Source organism: Tamandua tetradactyla, chromosome 18 (genome assembly GCF_023851605.1).
Source record: "Tamandua tetradactyla isolate mTamTet1 chromosome 18, mTamTet1.pri, whole genome shotgun sequence".
NCBI lineage: Eukaryota > Metazoa > Chordata > Mammalia > Pilosa > Myrmecophagidae > Tamandua > Tamandua tetradactyla.
The window spans coordinates 41,045,944-41,065,504 of record NC_135344.1 but is presented as its reverse complement, the minus strand read 5'-3'; the positions used below and the strand labels follow the sequence as shown (position 1 = coordinate 41,065,504).

General features: G+C 35.9%; 1 long non-coding RNA gene across 1 annotated transcript; it reads left to right on the top strand.

The window, feature by feature from the left end:
- Nucleotides 1-11,021: 11,021 nt before the first annotated feature.
- On the top strand, nucleotides 11,022-19,379 carry LOC143662616 (uncharacterized). The gene is made up of 4 exons (XR_013165473.1): nucleotides 11,022-11,074; nucleotides 16,375-16,649; nucleotides 18,236-18,298; nucleotides 19,005-19,379. It is a non-coding gene; the product is annotated as an uncharacterized LOC143662616 (long non-coding RNA).
- The last annotated feature ends 182 nt before the right edge of the window (nucleotides 19,380-19,561 follow it).

Below are 19,561 nucleotides of genomic sequence, written 5' to 3'. Positions count from 1 at the left end.
TCGGCTGTGATTATAAAGTGATTCCTTCAAATAGTCAAGGACATTGACTATCTTCAATATCTTTTCAAATTTCCCATTCATAGGGGCTCTCAGACCTAAAATAAATTATGACTTTCCATTAGGACTCTTCATTAGATGCAAATTTATGAGATTCAGATCGCTTTTGGTAGGAAGCAGATTATTCATAAATAAATCAATAAGCAATAAAAGCTTGCAGTTGACACTGTCCATGCATAATCCACATACATCCCTTTGGCAATACTACTTCCATGCATGCCTTTTAAGCTTTCTTCTGCCTGCACATGTGACTCTAACTGAGCACTCTACCTACCTGTTGGAACCTGTGTTGAATGCCTACTGAGAAAGCCAGATTGCTGGAATATTTCCTCACCTCCTATTCAATGGGTTAGTATATACTTCAACTCTCTTTCCCACAGGTGGGAGAACTCTGAGGCCAGTATTTTACATTATTTTCCAGTTCACTAGAATAATTAAGCTCTGATTGTCTACAGAGGTAACTTGCTTTAAGACACACCCTTTATTTGTTCCTTTCTTTCCTTCTCAACTCTCCACTCCCTTACCAGTGTTTTCTGGGATCACCTTCGAAATAAACAATTGTAACTAGATCCTTTTCTCAGACTCAGCTTCTTTTGGAAGTGACACTGAGTCAGAGCTGCACACTGTGGGTTTATACCACGTGTTCTCTGGAACTTTTGTTTAAAATTCACCTGCTCCTGGGATGGGAAATCAATCTCTAAAGACTCAGTGTGAGTCCGTTTAAACAGGGCACTTCTGGACACAATGAAAAAGTCAAGGACAATTATTTCCAAAAGCCGACTTCTTTCTTTTTCACAATTTTCTTGGAAGGAATGGCAGACCGTAGATATCAGCAAACCAAACTTTCATTAGATTTGGGAAGGGCTCTTGGAGGGACACCTCAACTTTCAGCCTTGGCCAATGTTCCTTGTGATATGCTTGAAGAGGAGGAAATGCAGTTCTGTATAAATCCAGAGAGCAACTCCACAACCATCAGCCAGAATTTAGAGAATGTTGTGTGCTCAATGACATATGAATGTGAATCTCAAAACTAACCTTCAATTATAAACTATCAATGATGTTAAATATATTTTCTCTGTTGCTGTTGCTGGATTTAAAGACTCTCTTACAGCCTAAGACATGATATATTTGGAGGGAAAATATAAATACCTGACAATATGCCTGTCTTTGTTCATTAATTGTATGTACAGTGGACCTAGCACCGCAGGGCGGAGGTGGAGGCAGTGGGAAAATTCAGATGTTGTATGGTGAAGGTAAGGCAGAAGGTCTGTCGGTGGTAAGACATGCTGCTGACAAAACAATGGTCAGGAGGTCACTCCTTACTTGGATAATTGAATTTCAGGCCAAAGGAAAGAAATGGTCCTGAAATCCTAGAAGTAACCACAATTCCAACTTCTCATGCCATGCAATGTAAACAATCTCTTGTGTAGTCTTTGTGCTAGCCATGAAGTATTAGGATGCTTTTCTTTCCAATAGCATGGGGTGCTTGCTCATTTTTATTTAATGCAAAATACTGTGCAACTCTAATTATAAACTTGTACTCTGTGGGTAAGAGTTAAGAGCTGGAGGTGGTAGTTCTGAGAAAACTTCTGCTCTTTCTTCCCACAAAACCTAAAGTACTGGTGTTGTACAAACATTTTGTGTACTCTGTTATATAGAGGCTAAAGAAGGGAGACATTTATTTAAAAAGTGCTTGCTCTATAGCAGGCAATTTGGTATACCAATTTAATTCTCACACCAAATCCTATATAATAGATACTTTCTTATTTTCTGGACTAGGAAAGTGAGATGAGAAAATTAGGTCAAAATCACACAGCTAGTATGTGAGCTATGATCTACCAACCTCTAGTTTTCCTACTCTCTTAGTGTGTTTTTTCTCAATGAGGAACTGTTTTGGCAATTGATTACACTTCCAGCTTTTTCTACTTTTCCCTGATATTCAGCTTTTATTAATTGTTAAAACATATTGGTGAGACATACAGACAGAGACATGTAGTTGAAGACTTATAGGTTATTAAAGGTTATTTTTCACTGGAGATTAATTATGCTCAAAGAAATGGAAACATTGAAGTGTATCACATAAATCAATGGAAAATAGCATTAGTTAACAAATACCCAGTTTACAAGGATAATTTTTCAGTTGGAAGTTTTTTGAGGAAAATAAGCGTGTTACTTAACAGGATGATATTTTTCCAAATAAGAAAATCAAGAATACCTGTTGTCCTGCCATTTCATTCATTTATCTCTTCAATAAGTTTATATGGAATTTTTATTTAGTGCAAAATACTGTGCAAGGGGCAACACATAGTACAGGGTATATTGAGGGTACTTTTTATTCTAGCAAAAGCAATAAAGATGTGCTCATGGAACTATTATGAAAGAAAGTAGGAACTGAGGGAATAAACTGATCCAAGTAAAAAAATAGCCAAGTTCCTCATCTTTTTGTGGTCACTTTACCTAATCCCTGCCTCAAACTTCATTCACATTGAGGGGAGATGGTATAGCCTAGAATGTTTCATAACTGTGACTATTATACGCATTACTTTTATAGAAGATGAATATAATTTAAAATAGCCAAATCATTGGATCTATGCACATTGGGGTTCAGAGTCTTCTTTGAGGTTGTGGGAGCCCATCTCCAGCCCTCTGCAGGAAATGTTCTACTGAGGAACTTCAGCTTCTGTGTAAAGACTTCCAATGACAGCCTTTCATGTTCTGAAAACACTCACCCTCAGACTCTGGAGGAAATGCTAACATGGTCCAGTTGACCTCCCAAGTAGAAGAAGCATGGATTGGTTGTGGAATTTTATTTTTATTTTCTCCTTTCAGGAATGAGTTATTTCATTTTTTCTTTTGTATATATTTTGCTCACATTATCTTTAAGAGGCTGGTCACACTCTTCTATTTTCACAAAGTATTTTCAGGAAAATACACTTCCTCATGAAAACTTCTATGAGTCAATTGAGTTCTAGGTTGGCAGCTGATGACTTGAGTTTTTAGCATCGTTTGTTACCCATTCACCTATAAACACGCTATTCACACACACACAGGCACGTTGAGAGGCAGTCCTACATCCCTTACCATTGGCCCATTTCATGGTTTTCAGTTAAACCTGGACTGCAATCAGTAATAATAACTTTCACTCTAAGCTCATGCCTAAGAAGAGTTTTCTTTGTTGATATGATCTATCACCCCAATTATCTACTTATCGATTCTTTATACCCAGAGGAACAAAAAAGCCTACTTAAAAAGAGCGGTGCTGCTATTATATTTTTGTGTCTTCTTCTTCAAACCAAACAATTCCATATTCCTTCAACTGCTGCTTCTATGGCATGGTTTCCAAACTCCTTGCAATTACATCTACTTTCTGGTTTTGGCATTTATCTATGTGTTTCCTCAAATATGACTTTCACATGCAAATACAATATCCTCATATGAGCCCCGAGTCTGGTGGTGATATTACCACCTGTACCCAGAACATCACACTTTTACTAATATAAGCTAAGATTGCAGAAACTATTTTACAAAAATCAGTGCCACACAGTTGGTTGATATTGGGCTTGCAGTGAACCAGGGAATTTTTACTTGAACTCTAGCTAACTCATGCGTTAGTTCTTACTATGTTGCCTTTGATAAGTTCCTTAGCCTCTCTGAGCCTCAGTTTCCTGAAAATAGCTATTTACTAATGGTTGCAAAAGGTGAAGGAAAATGTATTCAAAATGTCTGGAAGAACCAGATACATAGTACTTATTAATTAAATAGATTTTATTATATTTATTCTAGCCATTGGTTTCCAAATAATCATGGAATATAATCCAAGGATGAAAATCTCCCCATAATATGAATTCTAAGTATGACTTTTCAGAATCTAGGTCTATCAAATTTTGTATTTAGCATATGATTAAAACACTTTTAAATCCACCAACTCCTTTGAGCAGAATAAAAGCTGTGAGATAGGAGTAAGAGAACAGGTTTTGCTTGTCTGTTTCATAAATGAGGAAATAAAGGCTCAGCTGGATTAAATAACTTGACCATCATCATATAATTTCTACATATTTAAATAAAATATCTTTTAATTTCATTATCTTTTAAATGTAGTGAAACAAGATGTAATTTGTTGTTTATAGAATTTGCAATAAAGCCCAAGAGCTAATTCTCTAATTAAATGTATGTTTATTGTACAGACATAAGTAAACAGCCTTAAATTGATTTTAAAAAGACATAAATTACTCCAATTCACAACTCTAACAGAATAGCTAATTTAATTTTAGCATATTATTTTCTTTCAGTTTTGGTTAATACATATCCATATTTTATGTACTTATAATAAGAATTACCCATTTCTGAATCTGAATTTTTTAATTGACAAAGTATTGTAAACACCATAATTTAAAAAATCCTACATATTTTATTGTTTGATAGTTTACTCAATTATTATTTTTAAAAATGCAGTTTCGATAGTGTACAATAAATGTTTTCAAAAATATTATTTCCTTAATATAAATTAACAGCAACTATTAGGTCAGAAAGTGTGTATATTTATAGAAAGTTTGTATGTCAAGAATGTTTGTTAAAGTTTGACGATAAAAAAATTATTAAAAAAAAGTGTATGTGTTTATAAGGGTCAAGTTAAATGTGTCCATATTGCATGCCGAAGAGATTGTCCTTATGTGCCAAGGTTACAACAGTGTAGACGGCCCAACAGGGCTCTAAGAATTAAATGATTTATGTTGTAATTAATTTAATAACTTCTGATGTAAAATGCTCCCACATCAAGTTTCTATGTTCATTTTTCATTACTGGTATGGTCAACCTTTTTCCATGCCTTTGATATATCTTCTAAGATTTTCCCCCCAAATTCTGTCCATCTACCTAGCTTAAAAACTTTTCAATAAGTCACCAAACATTTCTAAATCCCAATGGTGAGTAAAGTTTAGACCTAAACTTGGACTGCTGGCAATACTATAAAGCAGCCATGAGACTATCTAAAAAAGGGTTTAATTCTCCATATCTGTTATATATGGTTGTTTTAAGGAGGCCCATTGTACAAATGGCTCAGCAGTGTTCCTTGGTATACTGGGTCCCCATTCTCTCTGCATTCTGGAGAGGAAAGTGCTTCAGCCAAGCACATCTGGATATTCCATGGAGAAGTGCGCCAAGAGAGGAACTTCACCCTCTGTTGTCCATTTTAATGGGAATATCACTACAATGACCTTCACAGCAGGGGAAATCAGATTGCTCCAGTTTTGGGTGTAAACACTTTCACCATAGATGCCAGCTGTTCCTTGCGTCTGGTCTGTGAGTGCTGGCTGTTAGCACCTGCAGACATTGTGGGAAATTAGGTTTGTGCATAGCCCCTTTTACCGGGAAACAGTCCCCCAGTCCCAGCTGACCCTTTGCTGGGTGTAAGGTGACAGTAAGGTCAAGGTCCAGGTGACCCATGACATGGACATCTCCCTATTAATGAGGGTGTGAGAATAGGTGGTCTCTGCTCTCTTCTAAGTCTGACATGTGAGTATTAAAGTGCTCTTGGTTTCGATCGGGGTGAGGATGGGGAGGAGAGTGTGCAAGGTCTGATAAATCACATTATAATTAGAAAGAGAAGCACACATTACCTATTCCAAGTGTTTTGTGTATCAGATCATTTCATGACTATTTCAAAGTTTAAAACCTTGAGCTTTAATATGGCAAAAATCACTCGTCTTCCAATTTAATAGCTTTCCTTTTCAGATGTTACTCAACTGCTCTGGTGTGACGCTTTTTCTCTTCTTAATTTTTGTAATGTATTTCTTTACTATGAACAGTGGGAGGTTAGAATCAATAGATTAAAGCTTTAAAATTAAATGTTTTTCTTCTCAGGTGCTTTAACTTGAAAAGCAATTACCTTTTTTTTTTTAAATTTTCGTTTTAAAGGTACACTTTTTATTGAAGCTTAGCATATGTGCATAAAAGTACACATAATTGTACAACTTAATTTCCCACCAAGTGAACAAATGTATATAACTAGCGTCAGATGAAGAAATAGAAGATAGCCTCCCAGTAGGCCCTCTTAGGAACTTCACCATCACTATCCACTAACAACCATCCTCTGGTAGCATGGATTAGTTTTGCTTGTGTTTGAAATCTATATAATGGAATAATGTAATATGTATTCCTTTGTGTCCAGTTTCCAAAAGTAATTAAAATTTGTAATGAGGCCTGCATATGTGCTAAGAATGATATGTACTTGGCTATGACTTTTTCAAATAAAGTTCTTTTGCAATTACATGTCATGCATGCTCCTCACATAAAATCTGAAAAGTGTAGAAAAATAGAAAAAGAAACACAGATCATTCATATTCTTGTCATGTAAAGACAACCACTTCGGCCTATTTCTTTCTAGTATTTTATCTATATATTCATTAACTGATAAATTCATTCCCCAAATCTTTGTGGAGCTTCCACAAGGTATAGGCACTATTCTAGGCACAAATAAACCATAGGCAAATAGGCAAGCATAGGTGGTTTTCATGGTTATAATTAAATACTTCATAAACATTTATGTCATGCCTTTTACTTGACCTTGTAGTATAGGCCTTATGTGTTTCCAGGCCAGCTAGTTAAAACAAGGGCAAGAGGGAAAAAGACTCACAGTTAATGTGGCAGGTCTTCAATCTAATTATGCTTGGATTGAACCATCTACCAGAGAGAATAAAGCATTTCCCTGTGACCTCTCAGTGGAGGGGGTGGGGGAAAGGAGATGGGAAGTGTGCTGGTTTGAAATTGTTATGTACCCTCAGAAAAGCCACATTCTTCTAATCCAATCTTGTGGGTGCAAACTTATTGTGGGTGGGAACTTTTGATTAGGTTGTTTCCATGGAGATGTGACCTACCCAATTCAAGGTGGGTCTTAATCCTTTTCCTGGAACCCTCTAAGAAGAAAATAAAAGGCAGAAAACAGAGAGCAAGCTTAGAACTGACACGGGATGCAGAGAGAGATGAAACCAAATGAAGGATGCTTAGAGACAGAAAATGCCTTTTGAGATGCTAAGCTAAGAGATGGAATCCAGAGTTTGCCCTGGAGAAGCTAAGAGAGGACCCACAGATGCTTAGAGAAAGAAAATACCCCAGGAGAAACCAGAAGGATCCACAGGAGTTGAAAGTGCCATTTTGGAACCAACCCAGGAGAGAAGGGCCAGTAGACATTGCCATGTGCCTTCCCATGTGACAGAGAAACCCCGGACACAATTGGCCTTTCTTGAGTGAAGATATCTTCTTGTTGATGCCTTAATTTGGACATTTTCTGGCCTTAGAACAGTAAATTTGTAACCTATAAACCCCCATTGTAAAAGCCAACCTATACTGGTATAGGTTATATACCAATATCTGGTATATTGCATTGCAGCAGCCTTAGCAAATCAAAACAAGGAAGGAAAAGGGTGAGGTGCTAAGGGGTTCTAGTGTCAGTTTCCTGTACCACAATTGTGAGCATCATGAATGAGGTCAAGCTGGAGAGAGATTGGTGGACAAATAAGGACTTTGTGTTTTCAAAGCTAGGGGCAAGCCAGGGACCAAGAGATCTGGAAACTAGGGTAGTAACTAGAGGGCAGTTAAAGAGTGTAAGGCAGCGAGTTGGGGATGGCAGTGAATTAACCTTAGACACAAGGAAGATATTCATAACATCAGAAAAAGAAAGAAGCAACATAACGGGTAAAGAGTTTCTGGGAGATGGAAAAGTTTTGGTAATGGATGGGATGATGGTTGTACAACATTATAAATGTAATTAATATCATTGAATTGTATATTTGAAGGTGGCTAAAATAGGAAATTTTAGGTTGTATATGTTACCAGAATTTAAAATTAAAAAAAAAAAAATGTTCAGCATAATGAGAAACCTAATGTAAACTATGGACTATATTTAATAGCATACTTATAATAACAGTTTGATCAATTATAACAAAGGCGCTCACTCTGATGCACAAGGTTGGTAGTAGGGGAGACTGTATGTGTGAGTGGAGGTGAGAGAAGTAATAGTAAGAAAAGTGAGCTGGGCCTGGATCAGCTGCTTGGGTGGTTCTGGATACTACGTTCTGAGAAAGAGGAAACTTCAGCCTCAAGGACAGGTTGTAGATATCAGATGTGCCTAATCCAGCCCACTGTCCAGGAAAAGGAACCAATATTGCAGAGAGGTTCTTGATAAGACTGAATGAGAGCCTCATCTGAAAATTTTAGGCTTACAGCAGAGGGTTATAAAGTTTGCAGCTTTAATAGGAAAATCACCTTTATTTGTACCCATATCCTTGTGAAGATATCAAGTCAGGTAGGAAAAGAACTTTTGAAACTCATTAGCACTCTGAATTATACATTTAACATTTCAGTTCAACAAATGAAAATGGCTAATACTTAGCTATTATAATATTGTTTAAAATGTATTGAGGACCTTTCAAAATCAGACCTAATGACCTTTATTAATTTTTATGAAGACCATATGACACAGGTGAAACTATTCCCATTTTACAGATGAGGAAATTGAGGTTTAATTAGGTTAAGTGATTTGAACAATGAAATGCAGCAAATATGTGATAGAGGCAGTCTATCTGCTATCTGATCTTTTCACTAAGTTTATGGAAAAAAAAAGTCCTTCCTCATAAGGCACTCTAAATCATCCGTCATGGGCAATCACCTCTCTCAACATTATGGGATGTGGGAACATGAAGCAGGGACAGGGGATGTGGTGGGAAGGCTCATGTTCACAAGAGCATGTAACTTGAACTCAGGGCTTGTCCCAGGGCACACGCTCTTTGCTTTGTTACTAAAGGGGTTACTAACTTGGGAATGCCTTTGGTCCACGGCAGGCCTCCTAGGAGGTCAGGGATATTGGAATGAAAACAAAAGCATCTGTCTAGTGTGGCTGCCAGGTACCTGCCTGCATAAAGCAAGTAACTTCAAAGAGAGGGTTTTGTCAGGCTCACACAGCAATCTCTGGCCTGCCAAGTTCAAAACCTGATTTTGTATTCTCAGCTGTTTTATTTTTTAATCTGGTGAGAATTTATCACTTAAAAAAAAAGTCTTCATGGGTATCATAAATATTTTAAGGCACGTAGAAAGGCAGGGGGACTTTTAAGCTCTCTTTTCTTCCTAGGATGATTTTGCTTTGGGTTTCTGTGAGCTTGCCACTGCAGTGTCTTCACTTCTAGGCACCTTCCAATATCCCAATGCTTCCTGACCTTTCCATGAGAATAATTACTGGTGTGGCATCCTTGGGTGCACTGGAGGGATTGGGGAGATTTTCCATAAGGTTTTATGAAAAGAGTCATTACCTTTTCTTTCTGTTATATGGTTATAGGAACAACCAAAAAAAAAAGGCAGTTTCTAAATATTAAATATTTATAAAATTCCAGATATTTCTTTTCATTTATTTTGTTGAGGGACTTGAGATTTCTCCCATGAATTCATGGAAATTTTTAATACAAAGTGTAATGTTGAAATGACTACATACAATTTCTGATTAAGAGTTTTTGTAGATGATATCTTCGAATTCTTGATTGTCTCCATTGACAAGAAACTCTATTCCCCAAATGGTTTTACAAAAACTTAAAACAATTTCTTTTGCAATTATTCTACAATTTACAATGGTTGGAATAACATTTAAGGATCTAACAGCTCTTTCTTTCCTTTCATGGACTCATGTTAACATTTCTTGTGATCATGTGAAAGGATACAAATCTAATTGAACTTTCTCATATCAAGTATTTAAAAATAATGATGGTGTTCTAATTTGCTGAACATGCATGCATCGTTAGAGCTGTTGCTCTGCAGATAGCTTGTGTGCTGATAAAAGGACAGATCAGCACCAAATTGACAGAAATTTTCAATATATATGTAGACAGTATGTTTTGGTGCTTCCTGGAGCTATGCACACAAGGCATTCACGTGGGTCTCCACTCCACACCTAACTGGCCATACCTTGGGATATAGATAGAAGTGCTCCTGGATTACCCGGAATATGAAATCCTCTAGCAGCTTTGTTGGCTTCTTTTTTTTCTGTTTCAGCTGCACTGCTGTTCTGGTGTTATTGGTGTACTAAGAATTTGAGTGTTTCTCCTATAGAGAGATTTTGTTTTTGAACAAAATAGAACTGAGGGTCAAATTTGATCATACAATGGCTAAAGAAACTTTAGCTTTATCCAGTTTCCAGATTCTAAAGTCATTGCTTTGGGTTTATAATGTTTTCTATTTGCATTACACTCTGTGTAACCAGAATAGATATTATCCATCCATTTGAACTACTAGCAACAAGAGAATAGGTCAGCATTAGTGATGGGTGTGAGGCGTAGTATAAAACTATCTATTTCTAAGAAGACTGACTCTCAAATTCTGTATCACCGAGTTGATTAGATTAACACACAGCTAATGTCAAAACTCATTTGAACAGTGACATAAAAAAATGTATTGTGTTCCTTGGTACCTGGAGTCCCCCTGATTTTATACCCTCTTTGAACCTAATATTCAAAAGGACAAGCCATAATAATGTGACCACTTACAATTTTAGTCTTAACTAAAGACATAAGTCAGCTTCACAAGTGAAATAGAAAGTCTACAGAGGGAACACATTTTATATCTTTTGCCTATTACAGGTTTTGTCACAGAAAAGTGGATTAATATAGTAACCCTTCAGTGTAAATGGACACTAATGAATGCTAAATTACTACCAAGTTCCTATGGAACTGTGCATAACAGCTACTTTCACATGCAGAGAGTTTTTCATGATTAATGTTATTGTGATGAATAGCAAAGAAATTAATAACCATTTGTCACTTAAAAAAAGTGTTGCCAATTAATTTTATACTATTTTTCTATTCTCATTTGTCATAAGAGTGAGGACCTGGAATTGTAATGTGTAATATGTGGTGTGAATTAAAGAAGTGGCCTTCCCATATTGACCTTTTTAAAATTCTAATCTTTGCTCTGCTGACCTCACAGACCTCTCCCTGGCAACACTTAGGCTATTGAGAGGAAGGAGAACAGATCCTATTGGGTGAGTGAGAAGAACAAGAAAATATTTGAAGACTTCTTTCATAATTCACTGACTATATTGGAAATTCAAATTTTCAGACTATTCATTATCTTGACAAATATCGTAATGTGTGCAGAATATGACACCACATAAATCCATTGTAGTGACAAAGAGTGTAATAACAATGGGAAATAGTAGAACCCAAAGCAATCATTTTATAATCTGGAAACTGGATAAAACTAAGATCCCATCAGGCTTCATAGCAGTTCTTCTTTGGCTCTCATAACAATTTCTTTCTACAGAAAATACAGCATGGCACCATATGCAAGTACTCATGATGGGAGTTTGCAACACATTCATTTGGAAAGTGGCCTCCATCCAAGTAGTGTATCAGTTTAATGAATTCATGTTCTTTATTCTCCGTGGGGCAATGGTTTGACATCATCGTTTCATTGTGATCATAATTTCTTTCTATTTTGAAAAGATGTAAATACATTCATATATTGGTTTCATCATTCATTTATTCTATCCTTTCATTTATTCAATAAGTATAAAATAACTGTCGTGTGCAAAGAATTGTGCTAGCTTATGTAAGGGGTTTACAATCTAAAAAAATCTTAAATATGGATGAATGGGCACTGCAGGTAAAAATAACTGAGGATAGATATGTTAGAGTAAGAAACCATGGCTATGTTTTTCTGGAAAATGTGAGGGGGACCACCCTGGATATGGAAATTCTGGGGTAGCTGCCAGCCAATAGAGGATAGTTGGTCTCTGAAAATTTGGGGATGTCTGATCATCATGAGAAGGGTGTTTAAAGGATTTGAGAAGGGGATGAACAATTTTGTAAACAATTGGAGTCTATAGGTCTCCTAATATTGCAGTATCAGGTTTTACAGTTTTTCCGAATAAAATTCTAGCCAATCCTAATTAGGACATGAGGAAGACCTCATGGTAGAGTTTAGAGAAGTAATAGATAAAGATCTGTGGTTTTTTGATACTGTCTCCCTCAGACTTAGTAATATTTTCATGTTCAGTGATCACATAAACATATATGTCGTCCACATGATTGAAAGTTGCAGTCAGAAAAGTGTGATGGTAGTGTCTGGAAGTAGATATATAGTATGGAGTGGTCATATATCCAATTGATGAATTTCAGAGCAGAGCCATGGATCAGAACTGTAAGCTAAAGTCAGGGCAGGCATTAAGTCTAGGATTTGGACCTAGATATGTATTAGCGACCAGGAGACAGGTAAGGAGGGTAAAAAAAGAAAACTCAAATTCATAGTAAAGCAAGAAGCAGTGGGGCAAGTGGAGGTAGTCAGAACAAGTAAATATGAAAGGCCTACAAGAGTAAAGGCAGTTTTTAAATGACTTTTATCATGACCACAAGCCAGATTCAGTATGTGATTCTGATACCTCCACTAATTTTATATAGAATATTAGTCCTTAAAAGAAACTTCATCTCATCACCTATGTTGTAATAGAAACTTTGGGAGGTGCCTGGCAGAACTGATTCTCATAGGTTGTGTGATTGAAGATAAGTAATCTGGATGGAAAATCCAGATATTATTTAAAATAATTGTAAAAGCCAAACAGTTCACAACATACACAAGTATTAATTCAAAATGGATCAATAAACTCAAATATAAGAGCTAAAACCATAAAACTTAGAGGAAAAAGAGGGAAATCTTAATGACCTTGGATTTGGCAGTGTATTCTTAGATATGACACCAAAGATAAAAGCAATGAAAGAAAAAATAGATGATTTGGATTTCATAAAAATAAAAAGCTTCTGTACATCAACAGACATTATTAAGAATGTGAAAAGACAACCTACAGAATGGAAGAGAATATTTTCAAATCAAATATTGGATAACAGTTTGCTATCCAGAATATATAAGGAACTCCTACATCTCAATAGCAAAAAGACAAACAATCCAATTAAACATAGGCAAAGGATTTGAAGAGAATCTTCTCCAAAGAAGATGAACAAATGACCAATAAACACATGAAAATATACTCCACATCATTAGTCATTTAGGAAAATGCAAATCAAGATCACAATGAAGTACCACTTCACATCCACTGAGATGGCTACTGTTAAAAATTGGAAAACAAGTACTGGTAAGGATTAGGAGAAATTGGAAAATTTGTGCATTGCTGGAAAGAATGTAAAATGGTGCATCCTTTGTGGAAAACAGTTTTATGGTTCTTCAAAAAGTTAAGCATAGAATTACCATATGACCCAGCAATTCTACTCCTAGATATGTACCCCTGTGTTAGTTTGGAAGGTTGTGTGTCCCCTAGAAAAGCCATGTTTTAATCTAAATCCCATTTCATAAAGGCAGAATAATCCCTATTTAATACTACAGGGATTGAAATGAAACTATAATTAGATCATCTCCTTGGAGATGTGATTTAATCAAGAGTGGTTGTTAAAATGGATTAGGTGATGACATGTCTCCACTCATTTGGGTGGGTCTTGATAAGTTTCTGGAGTCTTATAAAATAGGAAACATTTTAGAGAATGGAAGAGATTCAGAGAGAGCAGAGCAGAATGACATAGCCACGAGAAGTAGAGTCCACCAGCCAGCGACCTTTGGAGATGAAGAAGGAAAATGCCTTCTGGGGTGCTTCATGAAACATGAAGCCAGGAGAAGAAGCTAGCAGATGATGCCATGCTCGCCATGTGCCCCTCCAGATGAGAGACGAACCCTGACTGTGTTCACCATGTGCCTTTCCAGATGAGAGAGAAACAGTGACTGTGTTCGCCATGTGCCCTTCCACTTGAGAGAGAAACCCTGAACTTCATCAGCCTTCTTGAACCAAGGTATCTTTCCCTGGATGCCTTAGATTGGACATTTCTATAGACTTGTTTAATTGGGATATTTTCTTGGCCTTAGAACTGTAAACTAGCAACTTATTAAATTCCCCTTTTAAAAGCCATTCCATTTCTGGTATATTGCATTCTGGCAGCTAGCAAACTAGAACAACCCCCCAAAACTGAAAACAGGAACTCAGATAATAACTATTCACTTGCTTTATACTGCAATATACACTCACATGTCTCAAAGTAATATTACCAAATATGGTTACTTAAAATAGTTTAAAGCATTTTTTGTACTGTATTGTATGTTTTAACTTATAATGCTGATGCTGATATTTTGCTGTTATATATTTGCCTGACACTGAATTTTTTGACTGTATACATACCTAGCAACTGAGCCCCCAAATAAATGAAACAATAACTGACAGAATTGAAGGCATTAATAGATAATTCAACAATACTAGTTGGAGACTTCACTCTCCAATTTCAATGATGGATACAACAACTCAGAAGAAGATCAACAAGGAAACTGAAGACTTGAACAGCACTCTAAATAGATGAGACCTAACAGACATACACCTAACACTCTTGCAAAAATAGGATTTGTATTCTTTTCAAATGCACATAGGACATTCTCTAGGATAGGCCATGTGTTAGAACACAAAAAGTCTCAATGAGTTTAAAAGACGAAATTATGCAAAGTATTTTCTATGATCACAAAGGAATGACAGTAGAAATTGATAATTGAAGGAAAACTGAAAAATTCACAAATACATGGAAATTACAAAATGCAGTCTTAAACAACCAATGAGTCAAAGAAGAAATCACCAGGGAAGTTAGAAAATACTTTGAGATGAGTGAAAATGACGCATCCTACCAAACTATGGGATGCAGCAAAAATAGTGGTCAGAAGGAAATTTATAGCTGTAAATGCCTATGTTAAAAAAGAAAGATCTCAAATAAATGACCTAACTTTACAATTTAAGGGGCTAGAAAAGGAAGCAAACCATCCAAAGCTGGCAGAAGAAAGGAAAATAAAGAGATTAGAGCAGAGATTAAAGAAATAGGGCATAGAAAAACAACAGAGAAAATTAATGAAACCAAAACTTTGTTCTTTGGAAAGAGTAACAAAATGCACAAATCTTTAGATTGATTAAAAAAAAAAAAGAAGAGAGAAAACAGAAATATCTAAAGTCAGAAATGAAAATAGGGACACTACTACTGAATTTACTGATATAAAAAAAGATTATAAGCAAATTCTATGACCGTTGTATGAAAAACTAGATAACCTAAATGAAATGGACAAATTCCTAGAAACACACAAACTACTAAAAGCAACTGAAGAAAAAATAGAAAGTCTGATATATCTATAATAATTAAAAAGATTGAATTAGTAAACTAAAAACTTCCCACAAAGGAAAGAAAATTCACCAGATAATTCTACCAATTGTTCAAAGAATAATACCACTCCTTCACAAAATCCACCCAAAATTAGACAAGATGGGGACACATTCCAACTCATTCTATGAGGCCAGTATTACTGTGATACTATAACCAAAGACAAAACAAAACAGATACCTACAGACCAATATCCCTTTTGATTATGGATGCAAAGATCCTCAACAAAATACTGACCAACTGGGTCATAGAAATGCAAAATTGGTTTGACATATGAAAATCAAATAATGTCATACACTATAATAATAGAAAGAAGAAAAAACACATATGATTATCTCAATAGATGCAGTAAAAACTTGAAAAAATCCAACATCTTTTCATGAAAAAAAATACTGAACAAACTCAGGGAATTCAACATGAAAAATTGCATCTATGAAAATCCCAGAGCTAACGTCATACCTAATGGTGAGAGACTGAATGCTTTCCCCCTAAGATCAGGAACAAGACAAAGATATCCACTCTTGCAAATTCTATTCAGCATTGTATTGGAGGTTCTGGCCAGTGAAATTAGTTAAGAAAAAGGAATGAATGGCATCTAGATTGGAATGGCAGGTGTAAAATTATTTCTATTCGGAGAGGACATAATCTTCTATACAGAAAATCCTAAGGAATCCATGATACAACTATCTGGACTAATAAAACAAGTTTAGAAAGGTTCCAAGATAAAAGATCGATATACAAAAATCAACTATATTTCTATACACTAGCAATGAACAATCCAAAAATGAAAATGAGAAAGTAATTCTATTCACAATAGGTTCACAGAGAATAAAATACTTAAGAATAAATTTAACAAAAGAAGTGGAGATTTATACACTGAAAATTACAAATTATCATGGAAAAATGTAAAAAACACCCAAATAAATAGAAATACATCTTATGTTTATAGATCAGAAAATTTATTTTATTTTATTTTATTCCATTTCATTTCATTTTGTTCTTGCTTTTTGTATTCAGAAGCATTATCTACTTAACAGCAGACTAACAGTTCAAATCCCCTATGTGTAAACTGTGCTTTATTTTTCCATCATAGAAAAGAAGTTGGCTTAATACAGTGTATGAAATAAATTCTTCCAATTTGGATTTTTTTTTTCCTGGCAAGTCATAATGGGCAACAGCAAAACTACAGATGAAAGAGACCCTGAGAAAGGAAGAATTTTGAAAATTTGACTTTATTTGCTGACAACTGCCTCATGATATGGTGGACCTTAACCCATCCCCGAGGAAGAAAATCAACGTGAAGCCTGAGATTTTGTCCAGTTCTCTCAGCCAAATCTGTACCTACAAATGAAGTGATGACCATGAGTGGTGAGTCTCTTCCTTTGGTTCTTATAGGCTCATAGTGGCCAAGTTGAAACTAGAATCCAGATCTTCTGGTTTCCAGTTGTTTGAATGCTTTGTTATAAAGTCTTCCCAAATGACTAATCCCTTCTCATGCCTCACTATTATTTAATATAGCGAACAGGACTGAAGTTTTTTTGTCAATTAAAATTCTTGCAAGGTTACAGGGTCCTCTTTCTGAATGTGAGTCCTCATTCACCTTGTGAATTGTGCATTGTGGTTTTGGACGGAGAGAAAGAAGAGTAGATTGTGTTGAACCTACCATTTTTTAATTTAAGTGAGACATTTCAAGTTCCAAAAGGGCCACTGGGATGGATTTGAAGGGTTTCCCTGCAATTGTGGGTCACAGAGTATGGCTCCATTATCAGAGGGCTGGCCAACTGCGTCAGTGACAGAGGCAGAAGAAGGCAATACCAGAATTAGCTCAGAGTTTGTGGGGCAAAGAAAACCTGGGTGTTTCCCTGGACTAGATGAGGGCCACATGGGATAGAGCCACAATAAGGTCTTTGCTCTTAATGTGTGAGCAGATTACAGTGGAAAGGGGTAGTAGGACATGGCTGGGACCCAAAGATTAAGAACAGATTGGCAATGGATCAACAGGAACTAAAGAAAGTCTGCCTAAATTTTTCATGTTGAGGTTGGTGCTATATAGTCCTTGGAATAAAGTGGTAGTGGGATAAAAAGGTAAAGGTAAATTTTGGTTTCATCACACGTGGGACTTGTTCAGCATCCTAGTTAATCAGAAATTGTGCAATTCAGGAATTGAGAGGAAGGGAAAAATAGAGGTGGCATAAAGTGAGGGGTCCATAATTTGCTGGAAATAGGTTTGGTCTTTTAATAGGTGCTGATTGTGTGGTGTCTGGATGGCTGGCATGATATAAAAGAAGCAACTGGGTGACACAATGTGCTTATTCCTTCCTTCCTTCCTTCCTTCCTTCCTTCCTTCCTTCCTTCCTTCCTTCCTTCCTTCCTTCCTTCCTTCCTTCCTCCCTCCCTCCCTCCCTCCCTCCCTCCCTCCCTCCCTCCCTCCCTCCCTCCCTCCCTCTCATCATCCTAGCATCGTAACATCTCTGACAGTTAAGTAAGGCATACATTTTCTACTCATTTTTAGATGAGGTGACTCAAAGAGTTTAGCCTTCACAAGACCATTGATTTGTTCATTTATTCACTCAATAAGGTTGGAATGGAGTGAGAATTCAGATCTCCTGTGAGCCAGTTTGCCTTCCTTCTACACCAGTTTGTTTCCTTTATCACATTCCTTCTAAAGACTTTCATATCAATAGGCCAGATCCTTTGGTTAAAGCTTTTACTTTTGCAACAGAGACATCAGTTTGAGAATTTGCTTGAAGGCATCTGACGCTCCAATGATTAGAACATAAACATGTTTTGGGAAGGTTTTGTGTTACCGACAATAATTTGTGGTTAATGGATTATCTTAAGGCTTTTATATGTCTGTTTCCCACTGCTTTGCATGGTATTTGTCCCTTCTCCATTAAAAAGCTTTTCTCATTGAAATTGTTTTTATTAATAGAGGCCTCTTTTATTTTCCACAGCTGATTTCCTTTTATCATCTTTATTGCAATTTAACAGGAAGACAAATGACACCACAAACAGAGGTGAGGGAGACTGCCCCTGCCTTTCCTTTATGTGTCTTTATTAACTTCTGTTCATCCCTTAGCTCAGGCTGTGGAATGTAGACCTGTAGTGCAAATCATAAATGAACAGCCAGAAGCTCTATGGAAAAGCTCTCCAACAGGATAGGTAGTCCCTGAGACAACATGTTTTCTAAAATTGTGTCTGAAGTTATAATGACAAAGACAGCAATAACAATTATAATAAATCTTATACCACTAAGCGTAGAGATATATGCCTAAAAGAAAACAAACATTTATTTAGTATCCACCATGTGCTAGACACTTTATTTTATTGTAATGTTTTTGGTTTTTATTACACAAATATTTCATAAATGCATCATTATAATGAGCATTTTTAAAGTAACTATTATAAGTATATAGGGATTATAAAAATTATGTTTATTTCCCTCTCTCCCCAAATACCACTGTCTTCATCAGAGGTAGCCCTTATTAACAATCTGATCCATGTATATATAAGTATTTATATTTTTTATGGCCTGATATATAAATGGGTTTGAAACTCCTCATACAATTAAATGGCAATCTTTTAAATTTAACAATATATTTTGAAAGCCTTACCATTGCCACTTCATATAAAATTGATCATTTTTTAAGCAGTATTTACCTTTTGATGGAGACTTTATCCTTTTCATTTTTCTCTCTTTTTTTTTCTATTTTGCGGTTACAGATAAAGCTGCAGTGAACATCCTTGAACACACATTTGCCCAAAGGACAAATTTCTAGTAGTACAATTCTTTTGTTGGAGATTTGTACATTTTACAAATTTCCTTCCAGCAGCTGTACCACTTCATGCTTCTACCATATTGTATGAAAGTGACTCCAGGCTTTTTTATCTATTATTTCTTTTAATCCTCACTATGCCCTGACAAAGGAGAATTCTAATCCTTGTTTTTATCAAGTGAAAAAAAAACAAGCTTCAAAAATGTCACGTTACCTTGCCTAAGGATAAAGAGTTAAAAGGTAGAAGATGAGTTTTATCCATCACAAAAGCCCATGCCCTTTGCATAATTATGGCTTTTTAGACTCATTCTAGCTTTGGCACTGGTAGGTTTTTAGGGCCTGGTGAAGTCACATCACCTCTGAATCCATTTACCTTTTCTATAAAATGAGATAGCTAGACAACATCATCTTAGGGACTCCTTTAGTTTAAAATTTGAGGCCTATTATGGTTGCATTTTATAAATGTAATTGAATGTATCATTTTGGCTGGATTTTGATCTTATT